The sequence below is a fragment of the Corylus avellana genome, chromosome 7, assembly GCF_965113065.1.
Source record: "Corylus avellana chromosome 7, dhCorAvel1.hap1.2, whole genome shotgun sequence".
Lineage (NCBI taxonomy): Eukaryota > Viridiplantae > Streptophyta > Magnoliopsida > Fagales > Betulaceae > Corylus > Corylus avellana.
Genome location: NC_142496.1, coordinates 12,073,277 through 12,086,838, shown reverse-complemented (window position 1 = coordinate 12,086,838; position 13,562 = coordinate 12,073,277).

The window sequence follows — 13,562 nt, the reverse complement described above, 5'->3', positions numbered from 1 at the left end:
TGTAATTCGAGTCGTTTCGGCCGGGATTGGGGCACTTGTTATTTTCACAAAAAGTTATCTTTCGTTAAAGAAAATGGGGAGGCAAACAAACTCGAATCACTTCGTGTCACCTGCCGATATGATTGCCTAGAAGTTCTGCACTAGCTCGTAAAATTTCGAGCGAAAAAATTTCACTTCGCATCCGACCATTTTGTTCGGCCTACGGTTTCGGTCCTGGTTGTGAAAAAATGAAACGTCCCGAAAATTTACGAGGGTGCTCTGTGCATAGTGGCGATCATGTCGGCGGGTCTCGAAGTGTAATTCGAGTCGTTTCGGCAGGGATCGGGGCACTTGTTATTTTCACAAAAAGTTATCGTTCGTTAAAGAAAATGGGGGGGCAAACGAACTCGAATCACTTCGTGTCACCTGCCGATATGATTGCCTAGAAGTTCTGCACAAGCTCGTAAAATTTAGAGCGAAAAAATTTCACTTCGCATCCGACCATTTTGTTCGGCCTATGGTTTCGGTCCTGGTTGTGAAAAAATGAAACGTCCCGAAAATTTACGAGGGTGCTCTGTGCATCGTGGCGATCATGTCGGCGGGTCTCGAAGTGTAATTCGAGTCGTTTCGGCAGGGATCGGGGCACTTGTTATTTTCACAAAAAGTTATCGTTCGTTAAAGAAAATGGGGGGGCAAACGAACTCTAATCACTTCGTGTCACTTGCCGATATGATTGCCTAGAAGTTCTGCACAAGCTCGTAAAATTTCGAGCGAAAAAATTTCCCTTCGCATCCGACCATTTTGTTCGGCCTAGGGTTTCGGTCCTGGTTGTGAAAAAATGAAACGTCCCGAAAATTTACGAGGGTGCTCTGTGCATCTTGGCGATCATGTCGGCGGGTCTCGAAGTGTAATTCGAGTCGTTTCGGCCGGGATTGGGGCACTTGTTATTTTCACAAAAAGTTATCTTTCGTTAAAGAAAATGGGGAGGCAAACAAACTCGAATCACTTCGTGTCACCTGCCGATATGATTGCCTAGAAGTTCTGCACTAGCTCGTAAAATTTCGAGCGAAAAAATTTCACTTCGCATCCGACCATTTTGTTCGGCCTACGGTTTCGGTCCTGGTTGTGAAAAAATGAAACGTCCCGAAAATTTACGAGGGTGCTCTGTGCATCGTGGCGATCATGTCGGCGGGTCTCGAAGTGTAATTCGAGTCGTTTCGGCCTGGATCGGGGCACTTGTTATTTTCACAAAAAGTTATCGTTCGTTAAAGAAAATGGGGGGGCAAACAAACTCGAATCACTTCGTGTCACCTGCCGATATGATTGCCTAGAAGTTCTGCACAAGCTCGTAAAATTTCGAGCGAAAAAATTTCCCTTCGCATCCGACCATTTTGTTCGGCCTAGGGTTTCGGTCCTGGTTGTGAAAAAATGAAACGTTCCGAAAATTTACGAGGGTGCTCTGTGCATCGTGGCGATCATGTCGGCAGGTCTCGAAGTGTAATTCGAGTCGTTTCGGCCGGGATCGGGGCACTTGTTATTTTCACAAAAAGTTATCGTTCGTTAAAGAAAATGGGGGGGCAAACGAACTCGAATCACTTCGTGTCACCTGCCGATATGATTGCCTAGAAGTTCTGCACAAGCTCGTAAAATTTCGAGCGAAAAAATTTCCCTTCGCATCCGACCATTTTGTTCGGCCTAGGGTTTCGGTCCTGGTTGTGAAAAAATGAAACGTTCCGAAAATTTACGAGGGTGCTCTGTGCATCGTGGCGATCATGTCGGCGGGTCTCGAAGTATAATTCGAGTCGTTTCGGCCGGGATCGGGGCCCTTGTTATTTTCACAAAAAGTTATCGTTCGTTAAAGAAAATGGGGGGGCAAACGAACTCGAATCACTTCGTGTCACCTGCCGATATGATTGCCTAGAAGTTCTGCACAAGCTCGTAAAATTTAGAGCGAAAAAATTTCACTTCGCATCCGACCATTTTGTTCGGCCTATGGTTTCGGTCCTGGTTGTGAAAAAATGAAACTTCCCGAAAATTTACGAGGGTGCTCTGTGCATCGTGGCGATCATGTCGGCGGGTCTCGAAGTGTAATTCGAGTCGTTTCGGCAGGGATCGGGGCACTTGTTATTTTCACAAAAAGTTATCGTTCGTTAAAGAAAATGGGGGGGCAAACGAACTCTAATCACTTCGTGTCACTTGCCGATATGATTGCCTAGAAGTTCTGCACAAGCTCGTAAAATTTCGAGCGAAAAAATTTCCCTTCGCATCCGACCATTTTGTTCGGCCTAGGGTTTCGGTCCTGGTTGTGAAAAAATGAAACGTTCCGAAAATTTACGAGGGTGCTCTGTGCATCGTGGCGATCATGTCGGCAGGTCTCGAAGTGTAATTCGAGTCGTTTCGGCCGGGATCGGGGCACTTGTTATTTTCACAAAAAGTTATCGTTCGTTAAAGAAAATGGGGGGGCAAACGAACTCGAATCACTTCGTGTCACCTGCCGATATGATTGCCTAGAAGTTCTGCACAAGCTCGTAAAATTTCGAGCGAAAAAATTTCCCTTCGCATCCGACCATTTTGTTCGGCCTAGGGTTTCGGTCCTGGTTGTGAAAAAATGAAACGTTCCGAAAATTTACGAGGGTGCTCTGTGCATCGTGGCGATCATGTCGGCGGGTCTCGAAGTATAATTCGAGTCGTTTCGGCCGGGATCGGGGCCCTTGTTATTTTCACAAAAAGTTATCGTTCGTTAAAGAAAATGGGGGGGCAAACGAACTCGAATCACTTCGTGTCACCTGCCGATATGATTGCCTAGAAGTTCTGCACAAGCTCGTAAAATTTAGAGCGAAAAAATTTCACTTCGCATCCGACCATTTTGTTCGGCCTATGGTTTCGGTCCTGGTTGTGAAAAAATGAAACTTCTCGAAAATTTACGAGGGTGCTCTGTGGATCGTGGCGATCATGTCGGCGGGTCTCGAAGTGTAATTCGAGTCGTTTCGGCAGGGATCGGGGCACTTGTTATTTTCACAAAAAGTTATCGTTCGTTAAAGAAAATGGGGGGGCAAACGAACTCTAATCACTTCGTGTCACTTGCCGATATGATTGCCTAGAAGTTCTGCACAAGCTCGTAAAATTTCGAGCGAAAAAATTTCCCTTCGCATCCGACCATTTTGTTCGGCCTAGGGTTTCGGTCCTGGTTGTGAAAAAATGAAACGTCCCGAAAATTTACGAGGGTGCTCTGTGCATCTTGGCGATCATGTCGGCGGGTCTCGAAGTGTAATTCGAGTCGTTTCGGCCGGGATTGGGGCACTTGTTATTTTCACAAAAAGTTATCGTTCGTTAAAGAAAATGGGGGGGCAAACGAACTCGAATCACTTCGTGTCACCTGCCGATATGATTGCCTAGAAGTTCTGCACAAGCTCGTAAAATTTCGAGCGAAAAAATTTCACTTCGCATCCGACCATTTTGTTCGGCCTACGGTTTCGGTCCTGGTTGTGAAAAAATGAAACGTTCCGAAAATTTACGAGGGTGCTCTGTGCATCGTGGCGATCATGTCGGCGGGTCTCGAAGTGTAATTCGAGTCGTTTCGGCCGGGATCGGGGCACTTGTTATTTTCACAAAAAGTTATCGTTCGTTAAAGAAAATGGGGGGGCAAACGAACTCGAATCACTTCGTGTCACCTGCCGATATGATTGCCTAGAAGTTCTGCACAAGCTCGTAAAATTTAGAGCGAAAAAATTTCACTTCGCATCCGACCATTTTGTTCGGCCTATGGTTTCGGTCCTGGTTGTGAAAAAATGAAACGTCCCGAAAATTTACGAGGGTGCTCTGTGCATCGTGGCGATCATGTCGGCGGGTCTCGAAGTGTAATTCGAGTCGTTTCGGCAGGGATCGGGGCACTTGTTATTTTCACAAAAAGTTATCGTTCGTTAAAGAAAATGGGGGGGAAACGAACTCGAATCACTTCGTGTCACCTGCCGATATGATTGCCTAGAAGTTCTGCACAAGCTCGTAAAATTTCGAGCGAAAAAATTTCCCTTCGCATCCGACCATTTTGTTCGGCCTAGGGTTTCGGTCCTGGTTGTGAAAAAATGAAACGTCCCGAAAATTTACGAGGGTGCTCTGTGCATCTTGGCGATCATGTCGGCGGGTCTCGAAGTGTAATTCGAGTCGTTTCGGCCGGGATTGGGGCACTTGTTATTTTCACAAAAAGTTATCTTTCGTTAAATAAAATGGGGAGGCAAACAAACTCGAATCACTTCGTGTCACCTGCCGATATGATTGCCTAGAAGTTCTGCACAAGCTCGTAAAATTTCGAGCGAAAAAAAATTTCGAGCGAAAAAATTTCCCTTCGCATCCGACCATTTTGTTCGGCCTAGGGTTTCGGTCCTGGTTGTGAAAAAATGAAACGTTCCGAAAATTTACGAGGGTGCTCTGTGCATCGTGGCGATCATGTCGGCGGGTCTCGAAGTGTAATTCGAGTCGTTTCGGCCGGGATCGGGGCACTTGTTATTTTCACAAAAAGTTATCGTTCGTTAAAGAAATGGGGGGGCAAACGAACTCGAATCACTTCGTGTCACCTGCCGATATGATTGCCTAGAAGTTCTGCACAAGCTCGTAAAATTTCGAGCGAAAAAATTTCCCTTCGCATCCGACCATTTTGTTCGGCCTAGGGTTTCGGTGCTGGTTGTGAAAAAATGAAACGTCCCGAAAATTTACGAGGGTGCTCTGTGCATCGTGGCGATCATGTTGGCGGGTCTCGAAGTGTAATTCGAGTCGTTTCGGCCGGGATTGGGGCACTTGTTATTTTCACAAAAAGTTATCGTTCGTTAAAGAAAATGGGGGGGCAAACAAACTCGAATCACTTCGTGTCACCTGCCGATATGATTGCCTAGAAGTTCTGCACAAGGCCGTAAAATTTCGAGCGAAAAAATTTCACTTCGCATCCGACCATTTTGTTCGGCCTAGGGTTTCGGTCCTGGTTGTGAAAAAATGAAACGTCCCGAAAATTTACGAGGGTGCTCTGTGCATACTGGCGATCATGTCGGCGGGTCTCGAAGTGTAATTCGAGTCGCTTCGGCCTGGATCGGGGCACTTGTTATTTTCACAAAAAGTTATCGTTCGTTAAAGAAAATGGGGGGGCAAACGAACTCGAATCACTTCGTGTCACCTGCCGATATGATTGCCTATAAGTTCTGCACAAGACCGTAAAATTTCGAGCGAAAAAATTTCACTTCGCATCCGACCATTTTGTTCGGCCTAGGGTTTCGGTCCTGGTTGTGAAAGAATGAAACGTCCCGAAAATTTACGAGGGTTCTCTGTGCATCGTGGCGATCATGTCGGCGGGTCTCGAAGTGTAATTCGAGTCGTTTCGGCCGGGTTCGGGGCACTTGTTATTTTCACAAAAAGTTTTCGTTCGTTAAAGAAAATGGGGGGGCAAACGAACTTGAATCACTTCGTGTCACCTGCCGATATGATTGCCTTAAAGTTCCGCACATGCTCGTAAAATTTCGAGCGAAAAAATTTCACTTCGCATACGACCATTTTGTTCGGCCTAGGGTTTCGGTCCTAGTTGTAAAAAAATGAAACGTCCCGAAAATTTACGAGGGTGCTCTGTGAATCGTGGCGATCATGTCGACGGGTCTCGAAGTGTAATTCGAGTCGTTTCGGCCGGGATCGGGGCACTTGTTATTTTCACAAAAAGTTATCGTTCGTTAAAGAAAATGGGGGGGGGGGGCAAAAGAACTCGAATCACTTCGTGTCACCTGCCGATATGATTGCCTAGAAGTTCTGCACAAGCTCGTAAAATTTCGAACGAAAAAATTTCACTTCGCATCCGACCATTTTGTTCGGCCTAGGGTTTCGGTCCTGGTTGTGAAAAAATGAAACGTCCCGAAAATTTACGAGGGTGCTCTGTGCATCGTGGCGATCATGTCGACAGGTCTCGAAGTGTAATTCGAGTCGTTTCGGCCGGGATCGGGGCACTTGTTATTTTCACAAAAAGTTATCCTTCGTTAAAGAAAATGGGGGGGCAAACGAACTCGAATCACTTCGTGTCACCTGCCGATATGATTGCCTAGAAGTTCTGCACAAGCTCGTAAAATTTAGAGCGAAAAAATTTCACTTCGCATCCGACCATTTTGTTCGGCCTATGGTTTCGGTCCTGGTTGTGAAAAAATGAAACGTCCCGAAAATTTACGAGGGTGCTCTGTGCATCGTGGCGATCATGTCGGCGGGTCTCGAAGTGTAATTCGAGTCGTTTCGGCAGGGATCGGGGCACTTGTTATTTTCACAAAAAGTTATCGTTCGTTAAAGAAAATGGGGGGGAAACGAACTCGAATCACTTCGTGTCACCTGCCGATATGATTGCCTAGAAGTTCTGCACAAGCTCGTAAAATTTCGAGCGAAAAAATTTCCCTTCGCATCCGACCATTTTGTTCGGCCTAGGGTTTCGGTCCTGGTTGTGAAAAAATGAAACGTCCCGAAAATTTACGAGGGTGCTCTGTGCATCTGGGCGATCATGTCGGCGGGTCTCGAAGTGTAATTCGAGTCGTTTCGGCCGGGATTGGGGCACTTGTTATTTTCACAAAAAGTTATCTTTCGTTAAAGAAAATGGGGAGGCAAACAAACTCGAATCACTTCGTGTCACCTGCCGATATGATTGCCTAGAAGTTCTGCACAAGCTCGTAAAATTTCGAGCGAAAAAAAATTTCGAGCGAAAAAATTTCACTTCGCATCCGACCATTTTGTTCGGCCTAGGGTTTCGGTCCTGGTTGTGAAAAAATGAAACGTTCCGAAAATTTACGAGGGTGCTCTGTGCATCGTGGCGATCATGTCGGCGGGTCTCGAAGTGTAATTCGAGTCGTTTCGGCCGGGATCGGGGCACTTGTTATTTTCACAAAAAGTTATCGTTCGTTAAAGAAATGGGGGGGCAAACGAACTCGAATCACTTCGTGTCACCTGCCGATATGATTGCCTAGAAGTTCTGCACAAGCTCGTAAAATTTCGAGCGAAAAAATTTCCCTTCGCATTCGACCATTTTGTTCGGCCTAGGGTTTCGGTGCTGGTTGTGAAAAAATGAAACGTCCCAAAAATTTACGAGGGTGCTCTGTGCATCGTGGCGATCATGTTGGCGGGTCTCGAAGTGTAATTCGAGTCGTTTCGGCCGGGATTGGGGCACTTGTTATTTTCACAAAAAGTTATCGTTCGTTAAAGAAAATGGGGGGGCAAACAAACTCGAATCACTTCGTGTCACCTGCCGATATGATTGCCTAGAAGTTCTGCACAAGACCGTAAAATTTCGAGCGAAAAAATTTCACTTCGCATCCGACCATTTTGTTCGGCCTAGGGTTTCGGTCCTGGTTGTAAAAAAATGAAACGTCCCGAAAATTTACGAGGGTGCTCTGTGCATACTGGCGATCATGTCGGCGGGTCTCGAAGTGTAATTCGAGTCGCTTCGGCCTGGATCGGGGCACTTGTTATTTTCACAAAAAGTTATCGTTCGTTAAAGAAAATGGGGGGGCAAACGAACTCGAATCACTTCGTGTCACCTGCCGATATGATTGCCTATAAGTTCTGCACAAGACCGTAAAATTTCGAGCGAAAAAATTTCACTTCGCATCCGACCATTTTGTTCGGCCTAGGGTTTCGGTCCTGGTTGTGAAAGAATGAAACGTCCCGAAAATTTACGAGGATTCTCTGTGCATCGTGGCGATCATGTCGGCGGGTCTCGAAGTGTAATTCGAGTCGTTTCGGCCGGGTTCGGGGCACTTGTTATTTTCACAAAAAGTTATCGTTCGTTAAAGAAAATGGGGGGGCAAACGAACTTGAATCACTTCGTGTCACCTGCCGATATGATTGCCTTAAAGTTCCGCACATGCTCGTAAAATTTCGAGCGAAAAAATTTCACTTCGCATACGACCATTTTGTTCGGCCTAGGGTTTCGGTCCTAGTTGTAAAAAAATGAAACGTCCCGAAAATTTACGAGGGTGCTCTGTGAATCGTGGCGATCATGTCGACGGGTCTCGAAGTGTAATTCGAGTCGTTTCGGCCGGGATCGGGGCACTTGTTATTTTCACAAAAAGTTATCGTTCGTTAAAGAAAATGGGGGGGGGGGGGCAAAAGAACTCGAATCACTTCGTGTCACCTGCCGATATGATTGCCTAGAAGTTCTGCACAAGCTCGTAAAATTTCGAACGAAAAAATTTCACTTCGCATCCGACCATTTTGTTCGGCCTAGGGTTTCGATCCTGGTTGTGAAAAAATGAAACGTCCCGAAAATTTACGAGGGTGCTCTGTGCATCGTGGCGATCATGTCGGCGGGTCTCGAAGTGTAATTCGAGTCGTTTCGGCCGGGGTGGGGGCACTTGTTATTTTCACAAAAAGTTATCGTTCGTTAAAGAAAATGGGGGAGCAAACAAACTCGAATCACTTCGTGTCACCTGCCGATATGATTGCCTAGAAGTTCTGCGCAAGACCGTAAAATTTCGAGCGAAAAAATTTCCCTTCGCATCCGACCATTTTGTTCGGCCTAGGGTTTCGGTCCTGGTTGTGAAAAAATGAAACGTCCCGAAAATTTACGAGGCTGCTCTGTGCATAGTGGCGATCATGTCGGCGGGTCTCGAAGTGTAATTCGAGTCGTTTCGGCCTGGATCGGGGCACTTGTTATTTTCACAAAAAGTTATCGTTCGTTAAAGAAAATGGGGGGGCAAACGAACTCGAATCACTTCGTGTCACCTGCCGATATGATTGCCTATAAGTTCTGCACAAGACCGTAAAATTTCGAGCGAAAAAATTTCCCTTCGCATCCGACCATTTTGTTCGGCCTAGGGTTTCGGTCCTGGTTGTGAAAAAATACAACGTCGTCCGATTTGCCCGAAAATTTACGAGGGTGCTGTGTGCATCGTGGCGGTCATGTCGGCGGGTCTCGAAGTGTAATACGAGTCGTTTCGGCCGGGATCGGGGCACTTGTTATTTTCACAAAAAGTTATCGTTCGTTAAAGAAAATGGGGGGGCAAACAAACTCGAATCACTTCGTGTCACCTGCCGATATGATTGCCTAGAAGTTCTGCACAAGCTCGTAAAATTTCGAGCGAAAAAATTTCCCTTCGCATCCGACCATTTTGTTCGGCCTAGGGTTTCGGTCCTGGTTGTGAAAAAATGAAACGTTCCGAAAATTTACGAGGGGGCTCTGTGCATCGTGGCGATCATGTCGGCGGGTCTCGAAGTGTAATTCGAGTCGTTTCGGCCGGGATCGGGGCACTTGTTATTTTCACAAAAAGTTATCGTTCGTTAAAGAAAATGGGGGGGCAAACGAACTCGAATCACTTCGTGTCACCTGCCGATATGATTGCCTAGAAGTTCTACACAAGCTCGTAAAATTTCGAGCGAAAAAATTTCCCTTCGCATCCGACCATTTTGTTCGGCCTAGGGTTTCGGTCCTGGTTGTGAAAAAATGAAACGTTCTGAAAATTTACGAGGGCGCTCTATGCATCGTGGCGATCATGTCGGCGGGTCTCGAAGTGTAATTCGAGTCGTTTCGGCCGGGATCGGGGCACTTGTTATTTTCACAAAAAGTTATCGTTAGTTAAAGAAAATGGGGGGCAAACGAACTCGAATCACTTCGTGTCACCTGCAGATATGATTGCCTAGAAGTTCTGCACAAGCTCGTAAAATTTCGAGCGAAAAAATTTCCCTTCGCATCCGACCATTTTGTTCGGCCTAGGGTTTCGGTCCTGGTTGTGAAAAAATGAAACGTCCCGAAAATTTACGAGGGTGCTCTGTGCATCGTGGCGATCATGTCGGCGGGTCTCGAAGTGTAATTCGAGTCGTTTCGGCCGGGGTGGGGGCACTTGTTATTTTCACAAAAAGTTATCGTTCGTTAAAGAAAATGGGGGAGCAAACAAACTCGAATCACTTCGTGTCACCTGCCGATATGATTGCCTAGAAGTTCTGCACAAGACCGTAAAATTTCGAGCGAAAAAATTTCCCTTCGCATCCGACCATTTTGTTCGGCCTAGGGTTTCGGTCCTGGTTGTGAAAAAATGAAACGTCCCGAAAATTTACGAGGCTGCTCTGTGCATAGTGGCGATCATGTCGGCGGGTCTCGAAGTGTAATTCGAGTCGTTTCGGCCTGGATCGGGGCACTTGTTATTTTCACAAAAAGTTATCGTTCGTTAAAGAAAATGGGGGGGCAAACGAACTCGAATCACTTCGTGTCACCTGCCGATATGATTGCCTAGAAGTTCTGCACAAGCTCGTAAAATTTCGAGCGAAAAAATTTCCCTTCGCATCCGACCATTTTGTTCGGCCTAGGGTTTCGGTCCTGGTTGTGAAAAAATGAAACGTTCTGAAAATTTACGAGGGCGCTCTATGCATCGTGGCGATCATGTCGGCGGGTCTCGAAGTGTAATTCGAGTCGTTTCGGCCTGGATCGGGGCACTTGTTATTTTCACAAAAAGTTATCGTTCGTTAAAGAAAATGGGGGGGCAAACGAACTCGAATCACTTCGTGTCACCTGCCGATATGATTGCCTATAAGTTCTGCACAAGACCGTAAAATTTCGAGCGAAAAAATTTCACTTCGCATCCGACCATTTTGTTCGGCCTAGGGTTTCGGTCCTGGTTGTGAAAAAATACAACGTCGTCCGATTTGCCCGAAAATTTACGAGGGTGCTGTGTGCATCGTGGCGGTCATGTCGGCGGGTCTCGAAGTGTAATACGAGTCGTTTCGGCCGGGATCGGGGCACTTGTTAGTTTCACAAAAAGTTATCGTTCGTTAAAGAAAATGGGGGGGCAAACAAACTCGAATCACTTCGTGTCACCTGCCGATATGATTGCCTAGAAGTTCTGCACAAGCTCATAAAATTTCGAGCGAAAAAATTTCCCTTCGCATCCGACCATTTTGTTCGGCCTAGGGTTTCGGTCCTGGTTGTGAAAAAATACAACGTCGTCCGATTTGCCCGAAAATTTACGAGGGTGCTGTGTGCATCGTGGCGGTCATGTCGGCGGGTCTCGAAGTGTAATACGAGTCGTTTCGGCCGGGATCGGGGCACTTGTTATTTTCACAAAAAGTTATCGTTCGTTAAAGAAAATGGGGGGGCAAACGAACTCGAATCACTTCGTGTCACCTGCCGATATGATTGCCTAGAAGTTCTGCACAAGCTCGTAAAATTTCGAGCGAAAAAATTTCCCTTCGCATCCGACCATTTTGTTCGGCCTAGGGTTTCGGTCCTGGTTGTGAAAAAATGAAACGTTCTGAAAATTTACGAGGGCGCTCTGTGCATCGTGGCGATCATGTCGGCGGGTCTCGAAGTGTAATTCGAGTCGTTTCGGCCGGGATCGGGGCACTTGTTATTTTCACAAAAAGTTATCGTTAGTTAAAGAAAATGGGGGGCAAACGAACTCGAATCACTTCGTGTCACCTGCCGATATGATTGCCTAGAAGTTCTGCACAAGCTCGTAAAATTTCGAGCGAAAAAATTTCCCTTCGCATCCGACCATTTTGTTCGGCCTAGGGTTTCGGTCCTGGTTGTGAAAAAATGAAACGTCCCGAAAATTTACGAGGGTGCTCTGTGCATCGTGGCGATCATGTCGGCGGGTCTCGAAGTGTAATTCGAGTCGTTTCGGCCGGGGTGGGGGCACTTGTTATTTTCACAAAAAGTTATCGTTCGTTAAAGAAAATGGGGGAGCAAACAAACTCGAATCACTTCGTGTCACCTGCCGATATGATTGCCTAGAAGTTCTGCGCAAGACCGTAAAATTTCGAGCGAAAAAATTTCCCTTCGCATCCGACCATTTTGTTCGGCCTAGGGTTTCGGTCCTGGTTGTGAAAAAATGAAACGTCCCGAAAATTTACGAGGCTGCTCTGTGCATAGTGGCGATCATGTCGGCGGGTCTCGAAGTGTAATTCGAGTCGTTTCGGCCTGGATCGGGGCACTTGTTATTTTCACAAAAAGTTATCGTTCGTTAAAGAAAATGGGGGGGCAAACGAACTCGAATCACTTCGTGTCACCTGCCGATATGATTGCCTATAAGTTCTGCACAAGACCGTAAAATTTCGAGCGAAAAAATTTCACTTCGCATCCGACCATTTTGTTCGGCCTAGGGTTTCGGTCCTGGTTGTGAAAAAATGAAACGTCCCGAAAATTTACGAGGGTGCTCTGTGCATCGTGGCGATCATGTCGGCGGGTCTCGAAGTGTAATTCGAGTCGTTTCGGCCGGGTTCGGGGCACTTGTTATTTTCACAAAAAGTTATCGTTCGTTAAAGAAAATGGGGGGGCAAACGAACTTGAATCACTTCGTGTCACCTGCCGATATGATTGCCTTAAAGTTCCGCACATGCTCGTAAAATTTCGAGCGAAAAAATTTCACTTCGCATACGACCATTTTGTTCGGCCTAGGGTTTCGGTCCTAGTTGTGAAAAAATGAAACGTCCCGAAAATTTACGAGGGTGCTCTGTGCATCGTGGCGATCATGTCGACGGGTCTCGAAGTGTAATTCGAGTCGTTTCGGCCGGGATCGGGGCACTTGTTATTTTCACAAAAAGTTATCGTTCGTTAAAGAAAATGGGGGGGGGGCAAACGAACTCGAATCACTTCGTGTCACCTGCCGATATGATTGCCTAGAAGTTCTGCACAAGCTCGTAAAATTTCGAACGAAAAAATTTCACTTCGCATCCGACCATTTTGTTCGGCCTAGGGTTTCGGTCCTGGTTGTGAAAAAATGAAACGTCCCGAAAATTTACGAGGGTGCTCTGTGCATCGTGTCGATCATGTCGGCGGGTCTGGAAGTGTAATTCGAGTCGTTTCGGCCGGGTTCGGGGCACTTGTTATTTTCACAAAAAGTTATCGTTCGTTCAAGAAAATGGGGGGGCAAACGAACTTGAATCACTTCGTGTCACCTGCCGATATGATTGCCTAAAAGTTCCGCACATGCTCGTAAAATTTCGAGCGAAAAAATTTCACTTCGCATACGACCATTTTGTTCGGCCTAGGGTTTCGGTCCTAGTTGTGAAAAAATGAAACGTCCCGAAAATTTACGAGGGTGCTCTGTGCATCGTGGCGATCATGTCGACGGGTCTCGAAGTGTAATTCGAGTCGTTTCGGCCGGGATCGGGGCACTTGTTATTTTCACAAAAAGTTATCGTTCGTTAAAGAAAATGGGGGGGCAAACGAACTCGAATCACTTCGTGTCACCGGCCGATATGATTGCCTAGAAGTTCTGCACATGCTCGTAAAATTTCGAGCGAAAAAATTTCCCTTCGCATCCGACCATTTTGTTCGGCCTAGGGTTTCGGTCCTGGTTGTGAAAAAATGAAACGTCCCGAAAATTTACGAGGGTGCTCTGTGCATCGTGGCGATCATGTCGGCGGGTCTCGAAGTGTAATTCGAGTCGTTTCGGCCGGGATTGGGGCACTTGTTATTTTCACAAAAAGTTATCGTTCGTTAAAGAAAATGGGGGGGGCAAACAAACTCGAATCACTTCGTGTCACCTGCCGATATGATTGCCTAGAAGTTCTGCACAAGACCGTAAAATTTCGAGCGAAAAAATTTCACTTCGCATCCGACCATTTTGTTCGGCCTAGGGTTTCGG